The 14,494-nt window shown below is 53.8% G+C and overlaps 1 long non-coding RNA gene across 1 annotated transcript; it reads left to right on the forward strand.

Annotated features, from left to right (window-relative positions):
- The first annotated feature begins 2,629 nt into the window (after positions 1-2,629).
- Positions 2,630-8,771, forward strand: LOC117438557 (uncharacterized). Its single transcript, XR_004550885.1, has 3 exons — positions 2,630-2,656; positions 7,529-7,628; positions 8,710-8,771. It is a non-coding gene; the product is annotated as an uncharacterized lncRNA (long non-coding RNA).
- The last annotated feature ends 5,723 nt before the right edge of the window (positions 8,772-14,494 follow it).

Here is a 14,494-nt window from a genome sequence, read left to right on the forward strand (position 1 = left end):
GGAGAAACCCTTGGGAATGGCTGTGCTGCTGTGCGTGTTGCTCTGATGCTGGAAGTCTCCAGCTTTCCAGCGGACACTTACCCTAGTGAAGGGACTCACTTCTCCAGTGGTGAAGTGGTAACAGCAGCACGTTTGACAAGGGAGAATGTGCTGGCAGTGGTGAGGCACTTGGCTGTGAGAGCAGCAGGAGCAAAAGAAGGAGTTGGCAGATGGATCTGAGGGCCCCATAGCACCCTGTTGAGTGCAGAGCTCAGCACAGAAGCTGCTCTGTACTTGCCATTGTTCTTTCTGCCCTTGTCCATTTCATTTCAAATGTTCCCGCTTGGTTTCTGAGATGAGAGCTATGGCCAATATTTGAGGAGCAGGAGATGAGGATGACACGAGAGTGGGGGCATCTCCTGCCTGCAGGAGAGCCTGGGCAAGCCATGACTGAGGTGGGCTCCTCAGCATCACTGAGTGACTTGGATGTAGAATTCCCTATGACCTGAGTGGGATGGCAGCCCAAAGGGCACCCGGGCACATCTGCAAAGTCTCACTGTAAATGCTGTCACCTTGGGGATAAATCTCCACGAACACCCCCCAAAATAAGGTGCCTAAGGTGGTGCCAGGACATCCTCATGCCATCTCATGTGCAGCTGTCAGGATACGATAAATGTCCTGATGTGGGGAACTGCTGATGCAGCTCAGAACTGCAGCTCTTTCTCCTGTTGCCTGCAGATTGCCCCGTTCCTTGTACTTCCATCAGCAAGTGAGATGAGCCAAGACTTTGCCTTTGCTTTGTTCCAGGTGAAGATGTTCACAAAAGCCTCTGTGGAACAGCTGTAAATGCCAACATCAGGCTGGACAAGAGCTCCTTGACAGTTGAGAAGACTTCCCTCACGCTGTCAAAGCAAAGTTCCCTGGTCATCCACAACCAGAGTGGCATCACAGCCCACTTCCAGTGGAAGCGTTTTGTTGATGAGGAAGAGGAGGAGCGGCAGAAGCTGAGGTTTGTTTGAGAGATACCTCCCAGCAAGATAGATGCCCCAGGGGAAAACTAACACACAGCCTCAGAGGGCTCTTGGGGCTTTTGAAGGGATTAGGGCAGACAGAGCCATGCACAGCGTGGAGCTTAACCCTTGCCATTCCAGTCCCACCCGTGCTACAGCTGAGGATGATGTTTTGGGGAGAGAAGGTTGATTGCAATCACTGGTTTGCCTCAGAGGGCAAATTTGTGTTTGGGAGCCACAAAACTATTGAGTTCAGAGCTGCGTGCACTGCGGAGGGTCCATGAGACTGAGGCAGGTGTCAGCACTCGGTACCTGGGACTGCACTGAGCAGTAGCACTGAAGAGCTGCAGGTGGCACAACTCTTATGATACTCAAGCAGTTTGTTCTTTAATAAGGTGTCAGGCTCCTTTTCCAGCCACACGCAGGATACAGTGCTCGGTTGGCCCAGAAGGTGGAGGCCGTCCTGCTGTAGGCTGGGGAATTGCCTTCCAGTGTCCTGGTTTCTGGCCCAAGGAGGTGTTTCTGGCCTTGCTCCTCGGCTGGGCAGATGTGGAGGGGGAGGGCTGTGCAGGGAAGGGAGGGCAGCCAGGACTTGGAAGTGCTTTTGGGCTTCAGCAACCTGTGTCCTGGTGGTGAGAGATGGGGCAGGTTCTTCCAAGGGTGCCTCTGGTGAAGCTTTGAAATTGCCATTTCAGGCAGCAGAGAAACACTGACAGCCTGGGGGGATGAACTGGAAATGAGACTTAAAAGCTTCTGACTTGGGGAATCCTTGTGCGACTTTTCAGGCTCCCAGTAAGGAGCAGCCACTGTGCAGCACTGCTCCCCTCTCATCTCCCGCTTGTGATCTCTAACCACTAGAATGATTTCTGCTGCAACCAGCAATAAAGGCAGAGGTTAACTGCATTGCAGCTCTGCAGAGGAGGCCAAAATGAGGGAAAAGATGAGGTGGTTCAAGTCTCAGCGTAGGGTTTGCATTCAGAGATGCTGGTCCTGACTTCTTTCCTGGGTGATGCTGGGCAAAATCCCTTCCTCTCTTGGCACCTCTGTTTTCATGCACAGAAACACATTTGTGTCACTGAAGTGGTGGGATGCCAAACCCATTGGTTTGCTTTGGAAGTGCACCGGGATCCTCTGGCGCAAGGCAGTGCAGATACTGTCTTCTCATCCCTGTGGGTGCAAAAGGGAAGGGGAAAAGTGTGCTGCTGGTAACGTGCAGCTGAAACCTGGTTGCTTCTCCCTTCCCAGTGCAGGAGGCTTTTTCTTGAGGGCTGCCAGCTTTAAGAAACCTCTGATGAGCTTGTCAGTGAGGAGTAAAACTCGCTGCTGTGCTGGGAATAATGGGATCCATGGGGGAGCCTGTGTCTCAGGGTCAGCCCCGTGCTGACCTGCTGCTCTTCCTCACCAAGTGCTTTGCTGCTTGTGCACAGACACAACAGGCTCTGCAAATCTGCTGCTTCTTCAATGATCTGCTTGGTTCGTCTCTCCCATGGCACAGGCTGCAGAGGCAGGAAGAGGACAAGCTGGTTGATGTTCCTAAGGAGCACGGGGTGGTCCCCCCTCTCAGAGAACACCCTTCCCTTCCCGTCTGCACCTCCCAGAGCCAGGGGACAGAGGTGCAGGGAGACTCCATGCCTTTCTGCAGTGATATTTTCACCATTGTGCCCATGGTAAGTGATGGCTGAGAACCTTCCTTCCTGCTCCTCGTCCTTCTCCTCTCTGAATGAGGTCCCTTGGCAGATCCCACGTCAGCTGCTCCATGTGCCAAGAGAGGAGACTTCAGGTTTCTGGTGAGGCTGGGGGCGCTTGTTGCAGAAAGCATTTCTGAGCAGCAGCAAGAGCCGACCCCAGGCTGGGCTCTGCTGCAAGGGCTGTGACTCAAGGGCACTTCATGAGTGTCCTCACAGTGTTCAGAGGTATCAGTTACTCTCTGTAAGGACACATTTCCATGTAGCGCATGGGGGTGAAGAAGGGACACTGGTGCACTGTTAGTTTACATCCTGACCTGCAGAATGAAATGATCTCCTGTGGAAAGGAGTCCAAATTGAGCCCAAGTTTAATCGGGGGGACAGCAATCCATTCCTAAAACCTGGATGTATACCACATCTGAGTGTCCCTTCCAGTGCCGTCTGTGAGCCTGGACACGAGGCTGGCAGGTTTAAACAAGCTTTTTGAGTTCTACTGCAGATAGGTAGAGAAAACTGCTCACTTTCCTGGTGATGCAAGCAAAACCCCCATGTCCTTCAATCAGCCAGAGCCGTTGCTGTGGGTATTCACATGGTCTGAGCTGAAGAATGGCTGCTGTCTGAGCAGTGCAACATCCCTTCTCATCTTGGAGTGAAGCCTGGAATAATCCCAACCTCTTCTTTCTTTTCCAGTGGGTGAAACTAGTTTATGTTTTGATTTTGTTTTTGAGGAAGGGGCTGCTGTTCTCTTCTTGCTTGCTCCTGCAGCGCATGTAAGGCTGAGAGCCACCAGTGCCAGCACAAGTGCGGTCTCACAGCACTGTAGCTGGCAGCAGCACGATGTGAGCAAGAGACTGTGTCAGAGCAGCAGGGATATTGGGGACAGTGGGAGCTGCTGAGCTGAGCCTTCAGAGCATCCTGTGGTGTGTGAGCTGGTTCTGGAGTGTGCCCCAGGGCTCCTGCTTCATTCCAGTTGCTGTGTCTCCACAATGAGCTTAAGCTGCTCTTGAGCTCCTGAGGTGCATTAAGGGGAGGTCTGGAATTGTGGCTGAGTCCTGTCCACATCAAGATGTGATGATGTAGAGACGTGAAGTGTAGCTTGGCCCCAAGCTGTGTGTGGAAACCTTTCCTAAATGGCCGTGTTCCTGTTACATGGTTTGCTGTAGGGCTGAATCAAAGCAGGCTCCTACAGGAGTCTCTCCCCTGCTGTCTTGTGCAGTGTTATCAGTCTCTTGATTTCCATGAACTCCATTCTTTATGGAACAGTCCTTTTCCCATGGAGAGTCTTGCTGGTGTCTGCATTCCCCCTGACATGTGTGTGTCTTTACTCCAACTGACAGTATTTTCCCCTCTTTTACACATGTAGAATGTGCAGATCCCCTGCCACTGACTTCCACACCGTGTTGTCTGTCGATGGCCCTGTAACTTTGAGCTTGGACCAACCCCCTTCTTGCACTGCTCTTGAATGTGCTGGGGAGGCCCCCCCAGAGGTGGGACCTTGCTGCCTCGGATGTACTGGCCAGAAGCAGCTGCTCTCTTGTTGGCACCAATTGCCTGTGGTTTGTGGGAGCACCCTCTAGAAATCATCAACCCCTGGTGACAAGTGACTGGAGGAAGTGATTGCTTGCAGAGGTTAGGAAGCTGGTGGAGGGACAGTGGTGTTGGAAGTGCTTTGTGGGTAGGATGGCTTTGCAGGGCTTGTGCAGCAGCTTTGCTAAGTGGAGCATCAGCTGCCTGTATTTCAGGTGTTGCTGTCTGCAGAAGCTGCATCAGGTCACTTCAGCATGTCTAGGGTTAAGTCCTGGCTGCAGATCAGACCAGGACAGAGGAGGCAGTGCTTTGCGACTTGCCATGTGAGGGGGAACATTTGGAGCAGCTTCCAGGCCCATGGGGAAGGAGCTGTTGTGCAGGATATGGAAGTGCTGCTGTTGTTGATCCAGAGGCTGGGCCAGCAGGTAGCGGTGTTGTTTGTTCCTGCAAATGTCCACCTCAGCTGGGAGCCAAGCTGGTCCCCATCCAAATGAGAGGATCCTGCAGAGCCCTTCAGGTTTTGGCAGAGGCCCCATTTCCAGTGGGAGCTGAGAGTTGAGTCATTTGTGGATAGAGGCAGATGTTGGCTTTGGCACTGCCTTTCTCCTGAGTGCCCTGAACTAAGAGGATGCTCTCTGGATGTCATGATGGTGCTGCCTCTGCCAGCTCTGTCTTTGGGTATTCTTTGCTGTGAGCACTGGCTTGGTTTCCGTGGCTCACCTTCCACCTCTGCAAAGCAAAGCAAGTGGCTTGGGCAGCCCCAGCTGGTGGTGGGCAGCTTTTGAAGGCCAGCTTCTTCTTCGGCAGCCTGGGGGGGGTCTCACAGATTGTCACCATTTAGGGGCTGAGGAAGGAGCAATAGGATCTGTGTGTAATTAGCGTTGGCTCTCGCCCAGGGATCACTTGTGTAGCTGTGAGTTGTGGTGTGCCATCCCCTCCTGGGTGCCATTGCTTTCTGGTGCAGCAAAGCCAGGGTCTGAGAGCTGAGGGGTTTGTGCTGTATCACCAGGCAGCCACCGTCTGTGTTTTAGGGCACCTGCCCTCACAGCCTGAGCCTGCCGTGAAGCCAGGAGTGTTGCAGTGTCCTGTTGAGAGCACTGCAGAGCTTTATTGCTGTCCTGGGTAGCATCCGTGGTAGTTCTCTATACTCTGCCTCAGCTGCCATCCTCTAGAGAACCTGCTCTCGTGGGCAGAACGCTGGCTCCTGAGGTGTCCCGAGGCTCATCCGCATGTGTCACCAGTGTGCAAGGGTGGGGGATGAAGCACATCCTTTTATCCAGCAGTTCTTTTTGCTGGGGAGTAGCAGGCATGTGAAGAACCTCTTCAACAGCCTATTGTAATTTCCCGAGAGAAATAGTGTTCTGCTTTTGTGGTCTGCCCTAGAGCAGTAATGAAGGGAGAAGTGCCGAAGGGTTTCCCAGTATAGGTCTGTCTTTCAAGAATGTGGTTTGGCCATGGAATAGTAGGATAAAGTGTAACTGATGATGTCTCCTGGCCTTCCATCATCGGAGGTAAACGCTCTGGCTTACAGCTTCCCTGCTGATCCAGGGAATGTCTCTGTGGAGAGACTGCCAAAAGTTTCCATGCCAATACACTGAATCCTGCTGGATGGGGATTTCCTGTCAGGAGCTCAGGAGACCTGAGCCTGTTAAGTGCTGGGTCAGTTCTCTTGGGATGGAGGCTATGAATGCAAGGCTCCAGTGGGGGTGCTGTATCAGGATTGTTCCTGAGAGCTGTGCTGATCCCTAGAAAAGGAGAGGCTTTAGTGCTAGCCCATAAGCTTGTTCCTCAGGTGCCTTAGAGAGGTCTAATCTGGCTGTGCCTTGGGACCCAGCAGCACCTTGGATGTATGGAGATGTGTCCCTTGTGATGATCGTGGTGCCTCACTGGATGGCTTTGTGGTGCTTGGTGGCCAGCAAGGCATCATCCCTGGCAAGAGGGTGTGTGTGCTGCACCCTCCTCTGATTAGCTTGTAACGGAAGCAATGGCACGTGCCCAAAGCTCTAAGCTCCCTCCTGCACTAGTTAAAGAGTGTGTACAGAATGATGGCAGCAGTCAGTGTGGTCTCGGTATGGAGCAAATAATGCCCCCAGGGCCTTGGGCACTCGCAGTAACCCTGCCGGGCTCTCCTTTGCACTCCTCAGTGTTTGAGATGCACCTTTGCAGTGTTCTCCAGGTTCTTGCTGAAGCTGTACTTTTTGGTGCAGTGGCAGCTCAGCGTTGTGATGTTGAGTTTGGGTTATCTGGGGCCGGGATCAACTGCAGAGTCAGACAGATGCCTTGAGGCCCTGAGCCAGCTCCAGCTGCCCTGGCTAGAGGAATGGGGATGCAGGAATGGGAGGAGGCTGGGGCAGCAAGGGCTTTGTGTCATGGGCAGTGTCTCCTGTCCCACATGGGGACTTTGTGCAGGTTTTGAGAAGAATCCAAGTGACTTTACTCTTTCAGACTTTTGCAGTTACTGGCGGTTGGTGTTTGAAAGGGTTCTTCTCTGCCTGTCCTTGCCCGTGTTCTCCTGACTCATAGCAGGTTGTGCATCAGGGAACTACTTGCAGCTGCAGGCCAATAACTTCCCATGTTGTAGCTCTTTAATTTTTGTGGGGCTGTCCTCTAAGCTGTCAGTGCTGTGTCAGTGGCAGAACCATAGCTAGTAAATATTGATGCTGCAGGAGTGCTGGAGGCTCCAGTCAGTTCAAGGCTCTTCTGGACAAATTCCTGAGAATAGCCAAGAGCAGAGCGGAATCAGAGCCTGGCTGTGCTGATAGAAAAATGACTCTGTTCTTTTTATCTGCTTCCGTCAACTCAATATTGAATTCCTGTAGAGCGTTATTACGGTTGCCAGAGGTGTAGCTACTTACGTCAAGTGTATTTGTAATGCTAGGGGCTGAAGGGCTGTACGAGGTGCCTTTGCTTCAGGCAGTTGGAGGAATTGAGAGCCTATAGAAACCAGGGGTGCCTGCTGAAATGTGTGACAAGGCTTCCTGGGCCTGAGCACCAGTGCCAGGATCCTGTGGGAGAGCAGCAGAGAGAGAAGACCCTGAGGAAGCAGCAGACAGTTGCAGAAACTGGTAGTGTGGCCCAGACTTAAATCCCTGAGCCAGAGCTCAGTCTCTTCTGAGGGTAACAAAAGCCCCTTCCAGGTGCCAGTAAAGGTGAGGGACTTTGGAAGGTGTTTCTGCAGCTGCTTCCAAGCTCTCCTCTAAATTCTGTTGACAAGTGTTGCTTGCTCCTTGCTCTTTGCTGATGCTCTAAATAAAGGCTTACAGGGCTGTAGTGGCAACAAGAATGTGCTGTTTGAAGATAAATGGTTTGCTGTCACTTCTGTTTCAGGAGGGAGATATCTTGCCAAATTCTTCACTTGAAATCAAGGTGATCTTTAAGCCCAAAGAAGCCAGAGTCTACCAAGAGGCAGCCTACTGTGACATCTCAGGTACAGCTCCTTCCTCCTGCTCCTGTTCCCACCGAGGAGGTACAAACACTCTTCCAGCCCACTGGGATCTCGTGTAGCTCTGGAGGGCTCAAGAGGACAGTGCTGGCACATGCTGCTGTCCCTGCGGTTCCCGGTGGTCTCCTGTCTGAGGCCAGGGCTCAGGATGCCTGGCTCTGGCTTCCTGACCCCAGAAGAGACAAAGTAGTGAAGGAATAAGCTTTCCTGGCACGGGTTTGCCAGCATTTGCAACACACACAGCTTTAATGAAGGAGCACCAGGAGCCTGTAGACCATTTACCTCCAAGATGAGTCTTGGTTGCGTGGCTCTCTCCTCCTCCTGGTGCTGCTCGCCTTGTGTGCAGAGTAGAATGGGATGGCAGTGAGATCTCGTCCAAAATTTGAGCCAGGATTCAGGCTTCAGTGGCTGAGAGCAGCTTTCAGACTGAAGATCTTGTGCTCTGTCATCTCTAGCAAATCTAAGGGAAAGAAGCCACCCTGGAGTTTGGCTGTAAGCCTTGAGATCTCAGTTGCCTTTGCACCAAGGGATGTGTACGTTAGCAGTACATGTCTGGCTGATGTGATCTGCTCAGTGAGAGGGCTGGTTTTCCAGGGCTGGAGGGATGAGACAAGGGGTGATGGGTTTGAGCTTAAACAGGGGAGATTTAGTTTAGATATCCAGAAGGAATTGTTTGCTGTGAGAGTGGTGAGGCACTGGAACAGGCTGCCCAAGGAAGTTGCTCCGTCCCTGGCAATGTTCAAGTTCAGGCTGGATGGGACTTGGAGCAGCCTGGTCTAGTGGAAGGTGTCCCTGTCCATGGCAAGGGGCTGGAAGTGGATGATCTTGAGGTCCTTTCCAACACAAACCATTCTGTGGTTCTCTGAGACACCATCCCAGGGGGTTGGTTAGAAATGAGAAACCAGCCCCAAGGCTGATCTCCTGAGGGACGAGATGGGTCCCGTATCTTCTCCTGGAGCATCTGGAGGTGGTTCCATGCAGGCCAGGGACCAGCAGCAGCACTGAGACAACCTGGAAAGTGCCGGGTAGCAGAAGGAATTGCGCTCACAGAGATTTCCCTCCACAGGCTGTGAGACCAGGCTGCCCCTGTGCATCAGCGGGGAAGGCGTCGGGCCCCAGGTGGAACTCAGCTGTGACCAGGTGAGCGTCAGGAAGGTGTTTGTTGGCTCAAGTCACAGCTACGGGGTGAGCAGGACGGGTGGCAGAGCATGGGGTGGATCCGGATGGCTCGTGGGCAGCAGTGAGCCTGGTGGAGGTGTGGGATGGGTCTGAATCAGGTTGGTGGTGCTGAGCAGGTCCTTGCCACTGCAGGTCAAGTGGAGTGTTCTGTGTCAGGGGAATAAGGCCAGAGTGGCTCTGTTTGTGTGAAGTTATCCCTGCTTTGCATGAAAAAGCCCTGAGGCAGAACTTGTCCTGTTGTATTTGGCAGCAGCACTCAGCATCTTCTGCCTTTTACAGATGTTAATTGCTAAAGTAGAAAAGAAGTGAGCCTTCAGTAAGTAAAGAGGATTCTTCATGTATTTCCATGTTGCTTTCTTGCTGCTGCTGCAGGTGCTCCTGCTCAACAGAGGAGTTCCTGAGGCTCCCTTCAGCATGGTGTATCCGGAGAGAGGTCTGGACTCCTGCTACGAGGTGGCTCTGCGTGGGGAGGCCTCAGGCATCAGCTACCTCCTGGACACCACCGAGATCGACTGCGGGCTGCAGGTACCGCACGCTGCTCTTGTCAGAGCTCCTTGTCTCCAGCCATGACTGGTGGGCTGCTGCCCACCCAGGTCAAGGGCTCTCCCTCCTTCCCAGCTGCTTTGCTGGCTCTGTGGCTCGGAAGTCCAGCGTTTGGGTGATAGCTCCAAGCTGGTGTTTAATGGCCATCTCCAGCCCAGCCCAAAGCTGGGAATCCCTCCTCTTGGAGGGAACTACCGCTGCCTCCTGGGGCAGGCAGGATCCCAGTGTTGCTCTCCAGAGGGATGTGTCCCTCAGATGTCCATCCGCTGATGGGCTCCTAAAGCCAGAGGTGCAAGGAGGTGCTCTCTTTTAATGCTCCTGATTCATCGGCCAAGGAGGCAGCTGACTTGGGCTTCCAGTCACTGTAGCTGGATAGAATGTCCCAGAATAACCCTCACTGTACTTCTTTCTAGTTACAACCCCACAGCTGTTTCCAGCTGTTGGCCATGTGTGCGTTGCCCTGTTTGTCTCCCTTTTGGCTTGTATTTTGCCCACAAATACTTGTATGCAGGTGCCTTTTCTCCTGAAATGCCTCAGTGCCTCCTCCTGTGTTTCAGCTCGCTGTTGGGTGACACCTTCAAGTGCAGAGGGCTTGTGTCCCCTACTTGGTTTCTTACTGATGTTTCCATGGTTGTAATTGCACCTCTGCCACAAATACCTGTTGCTGTGTAGGGCTCACAGGTACCCTGCAGTCGCGGGTTGTCCAGGTTAACCCAGAGAGCCCAGTGCCCATCTCTCCTGTGCGCTCCCTGCTTCTGGGCTGTGTTCCTTTGCTTTCGACCCAATGGAAGAGGAATGAAATTGTGAGCAGCAGATGTGTGCCTGTAACTTGCTGCTCTTCTGTCCTCTCCTCAGGTGTTTAACAAAGTCTTGGAAGCAGCAGTGACCCTGCAGAACAGTGGGAAGCTGGGATTTGCCTTTGTGGTGCTGAGCCCTGGCACAGGCACTGCAGCCAGCCCTCTGCCTGGCGTGCCCCTGGTCGTGCCCAGCATGGTGAGTAGCACAAGGGCTTCACCCGGCCTGTGTCAGGCTGCCCAGGAGAGAGTTTTGGGGGAAAATAGAGGGAATGAGCACACAACCCCCGTCCAAAACCAGGCAGGAGAGACGGGGCTGTGAGCGATTGCTGCAGAGGCAGAGGAGGTGCATCAAGCACGATCCTAATGGAGCCCCTGACTGGCCTTGGCCACTGCTGGCTCTGCTGTCCTACAGCAACCAGCAGTGGGAGGCACGATGGTTGCGGGAGCTCTTTGGAGCTGAGTGCTGAGCTCTCTGGTTGTGCCATCACTGGAGCATCACTCCATCCCAGTTGTCATCCTGCCTGGGTGTCTTAGAGCTGGAGCAGTGTTCCTGCCTTGGTGCCCTTCCGCAATGGGAAGGGGAAGCAAAGGGCCGAGTGGCTTCCACCTTCCTCAGTGCTTGTCCGCCTGAGGGATGACACGCTGATGTCCTCTCCTGCAGGCTGCTGCCAGGAGGTGCTGGCCCTGCTGGAAGTGCAGGCCCTTTGGTGCTCTTCCAGAGCAGCTGGTGAAAGAGCTTTGGTTTGTTGTGCCTGGCTCTGGCTAGCAGAGGGTAAACCCTGTCAGCAGAAGAGCTGTGCTCATGCTGAGCAGAGGGCAGCCTTGCGAGGCCTCTGAAGGACATACTGCATCTTGGTGTAGGAGACTCGGGCGTTTGGGTACAAGAAAGCTGGAGGTGGTGATGTCTGATGTTTCCTTATGTATGAGAAGCTGTCTTGTGTCCTCAGCATGTCTGTTGTGTGAGCCATCCCTCCACTGAGTCCTCTTTGGTACACTACCTCCCTCCGTCTTCTGTGCCCCGCAGGGTTATGTTGAACCTGGCAAGCAGCAAGTGCTGAAAGTCTATTACCTGCCAGGAGTGCCTGGAGTCTTCTGCAGGGCTTTCCAGATCCAAGTGGGTCACCTGGAGCCAGCAAAAATCTGCCTGAAAGGAGAAGGGACCTTTCCCAGGATCCACTTGGACCTGCCCAGGAACATCAAAGGTGAGCACTGCCTGTCTGCTCGCCAGGAAGGTCACCTGGCTTTCCCCCATGCCATATGCCCATAGGGCAGCTCATGGGCACCTCCACCAGGCCTGGAGGTTTCAGGGCTGTCAGGCAAACTCAGCCCTCTGGTTGCTTCCTTGGTCTCTGGCAGACGAGCCCGTGTGGCTTTGCCACAGGAACCATTGTGCACAGCTTGCCAGCGTATGGCAGAGGTCTGGGAAGACGAGGGCTGGGCAGAAAAGCACAGGGAAGCTGCAAGAGAGGCTGGCAAGGATTTTGACAGGGTTGGGTTTGCATCACGTTGTGGGGCTGAGATGCTCCTGTGTGGCGAGAAAGACGGCTGGGGGTGAGAAGCAGCAGGATCGCCTTTCTCTCCATTGCTGGAGCAGTTTGTGTCTGCGTGTTGGGGGAATGGGGCTTCCCGTCTTCCATGGGATTTGTGCTGCCCCACTGCTATTGGTGGTGTTCTGTGCTTTCAGGCAACGCCAAATATGAGAAGATCCTCCAAAAGGCCCAAGAAAAGCTGGACAAAGGCAGCCAGAGAGACGAGGCCATTGCTCTGGGGGAGGCTGTGGCAGCTGAGCCCCGCATGGACGACTCGGGCACCATGGTGAGTAGAGCTGCTGCCCTGTCCCACACGTGCCACCCTCCTGCGTGTCACTGGAGCCCCTGCGCCCCACGGCCCTGTGCCCAGGGCTCTGCTGGCACTAGGTGCCTCCCTGCACAGCCCTGGCCACGGACTGTGTCAGCTCAGCGTGCCCCATGGGCTGCCCACCTCTGGGAGTTGTCCCTCCTGGAGATGCACCAGCTCCTGACTACCCCAGGAGATGCTAAGGGCTGTGCTCAAGCAGTTGGGTTTATGGTGCTCTGAAGGACATTCAGGTCGGTGCTGGGGGTTTTGTTGCTCACTGGCCAAGCCCTGCCAGCTTTACAGAGTGTAAAACAGCAGCCTGAATGCACCCTGAGGCTGTGCTGTGTTCTGGATCTCCGAGAGGCTCCAGCTCTCTCATGGTTCCCTTTCCAGGAGAGCTTTTGTCCAAGCTGCTTTGGCACTAACTGGGGGCAGGGACATACTTGGAGCTTTGGAAGGTTTCTGGCTTGTCTGTCCATGTGTCCAGATCAGCTTTGATAACTGGGCAGGGAGAGACACTGGAGTTCATTTCTTTGGAGCTATGATCCTGCCTGAGAGAGCAGGAAGTGTCCCAGACACTGAGCAGTGAGACAGAATGACTCCATCGCCTCTCTGAACAAGAGCAGGGTGGGATCCTCCACCTGAGACAAGCTTGTGCCTTGGGAAGGAGCTTTGCTAAGCAGCCCCTGTCTTTACTTTCCTCAGTGGGATGCTCAGCTGCAGATGCAGATGGAGGAGATGCTGATGGAGGAACATGCCGTGGAGCAGCAGAAAGCTCTCAGCTCCCGTCCCCCGGAGGACACTGCCTTTCACCAGCGTGTACATCGGAGGCTTCTCAAGTTAGTAGGGAGTCCTGTAGCCTGTGTGCAGGGGCCCCGAGGGTAACAGCCAGCAGTGCAGGCCTGCTCCTGAGAGCTCCTTGTGTCTCAGAGCTGGGAACAGCTGTGGACTTCAGAAGGGGCCTGATGCTGAGAGCTATGATGTGCTCCCTGTGGGCAGCTCGGTGTCCTCGCTTGCACAGTGCTCCCCTGAGCTCTGGAGGTGCTCCCCTCCCCACAGTTGCTGGGTTCTGTTCTCAGAGCTGAGGGGTGCAGACGAACAAGCCCTTGCAGACAGCACAGGCACCAGCCCTGCTGACCAGCTCTGAAAGGGGCATCTCAAAGCTGGCATCTTTGTGCCAAGAAACAGACCCCCTAAGCAGGAAGAGCAGGGAATGGTCCAGATCCCTTATGCACTTTTCCAAATGGGATTGCCTGCCAAAGGCCTCTGCAAGGAAATGCTATGACAAGGTCCTGAAGCAGTTTCAGGCTTGGGCTGGACACCAGCTTAGCAGTTCGATTGAGACCAGTGGAGATGCAGTGGACTTGTCTGCAATGGCTTTTTGCAGCATAGGAACTGTGTCCAGGACCCACTTTAAAGTCACTCGAAGATCCCATTGGTGGCTGATAAATCCTAGGCCCTGCACTCCCCATGACTTAGCCAAGTGTTATTACTGGGTGCTCAGGCCTTGGGTTTCCTGGGCTTGGCTTGAGCTTTCAGAGCAGTGAATACAGAATTATCCACTCCATTTGCTTCTCCAGCCCACACCATGCTGGGGTTTACAGAGTGTCCTTACTCCTCCTTTCAGAGCTGAGCTGCCCGAATACATCCTGGACCTTGGCTATGTTGTTCCCGGTGACATCCACACACACACAGTGAAGATCACCAACACCGGGCACTTCCCCGCATCTTTCCGTGTCGATGGATATGTCCTGTATAACACAGGTAACCCATGGTGGAGAGGCTTCACGGGGGCTTGAAGGAGCTATCTCTGACACATCAGCTGAAGCCATTGGTCACGGGGAGATTTGAGTACTTCCTTGGACAGCTTTTTCCTCCTTAGTACCCCCGTGCTGGGTGCCCTGTTCAAGAGCCTGACTTCTGGTGAGCAGTGCCCAGAGACCTGCTCTGCCTGTGGCTGCCCTAAAATCTGATAGCAGGGGCCAGAAGGGCTGATCACCTTGATCGCCTCTCAGCATCTTCTGCTCTTGGCTCCCGTGAGCATCATCCCAGTTTCTTTGTGCACTCTGAGGGTTTATGTTGCAAACAGATGGACTCTCTGTGGTTCGGAAGTGCTTTGTTTAGAGTTCATAGTGCCAGAGCATTTCTGCTCAGCCTTTATTGACCGGCCTGTGGGATCCTCTGCTCTATGGAAACAGGCTTCCCAAAGAGGCCTTGAGGTAAGGCTGCAGCTCCACCACATGGTGACTGCTGTCTCTGCGGGGTGGCCAGTCGTCTCTTCTAAGCCGCTGTCAGGGAACACCCCAGCATTTGGCATCTTAGGTGGCAATTCTCCTTTGGAGAGGTCTATGCATCCTTCCCTGAGGTGCCTGATGAAGGAATTGCTGGAGTTCCTCAAGCAATGTGATTTCTTTTTACTATGTAACCCCTGGATTCTGGCTGTGAAAGTCCTTTTGCTTTGGGCAGTGCCAAAGGGAGAAGAGCAGCTTCTCTGGA

The sequence above is a fragment of the Melopsittacus undulatus genome, unplaced genomic scaffold (assembly GCF_012275295.1).
Source record: "Melopsittacus undulatus isolate bMelUnd1 unplaced genomic scaffold, bMelUnd1.mat.Z mat_scaffold_49_arrow_ctg1, whole genome shotgun sequence".
NCBI classification, from domain to species: domain Eukaryota; kingdom Metazoa; phylum Chordata; class Aves; order Psittaciformes; family Psittaculidae; genus Melopsittacus; species Melopsittacus undulatus.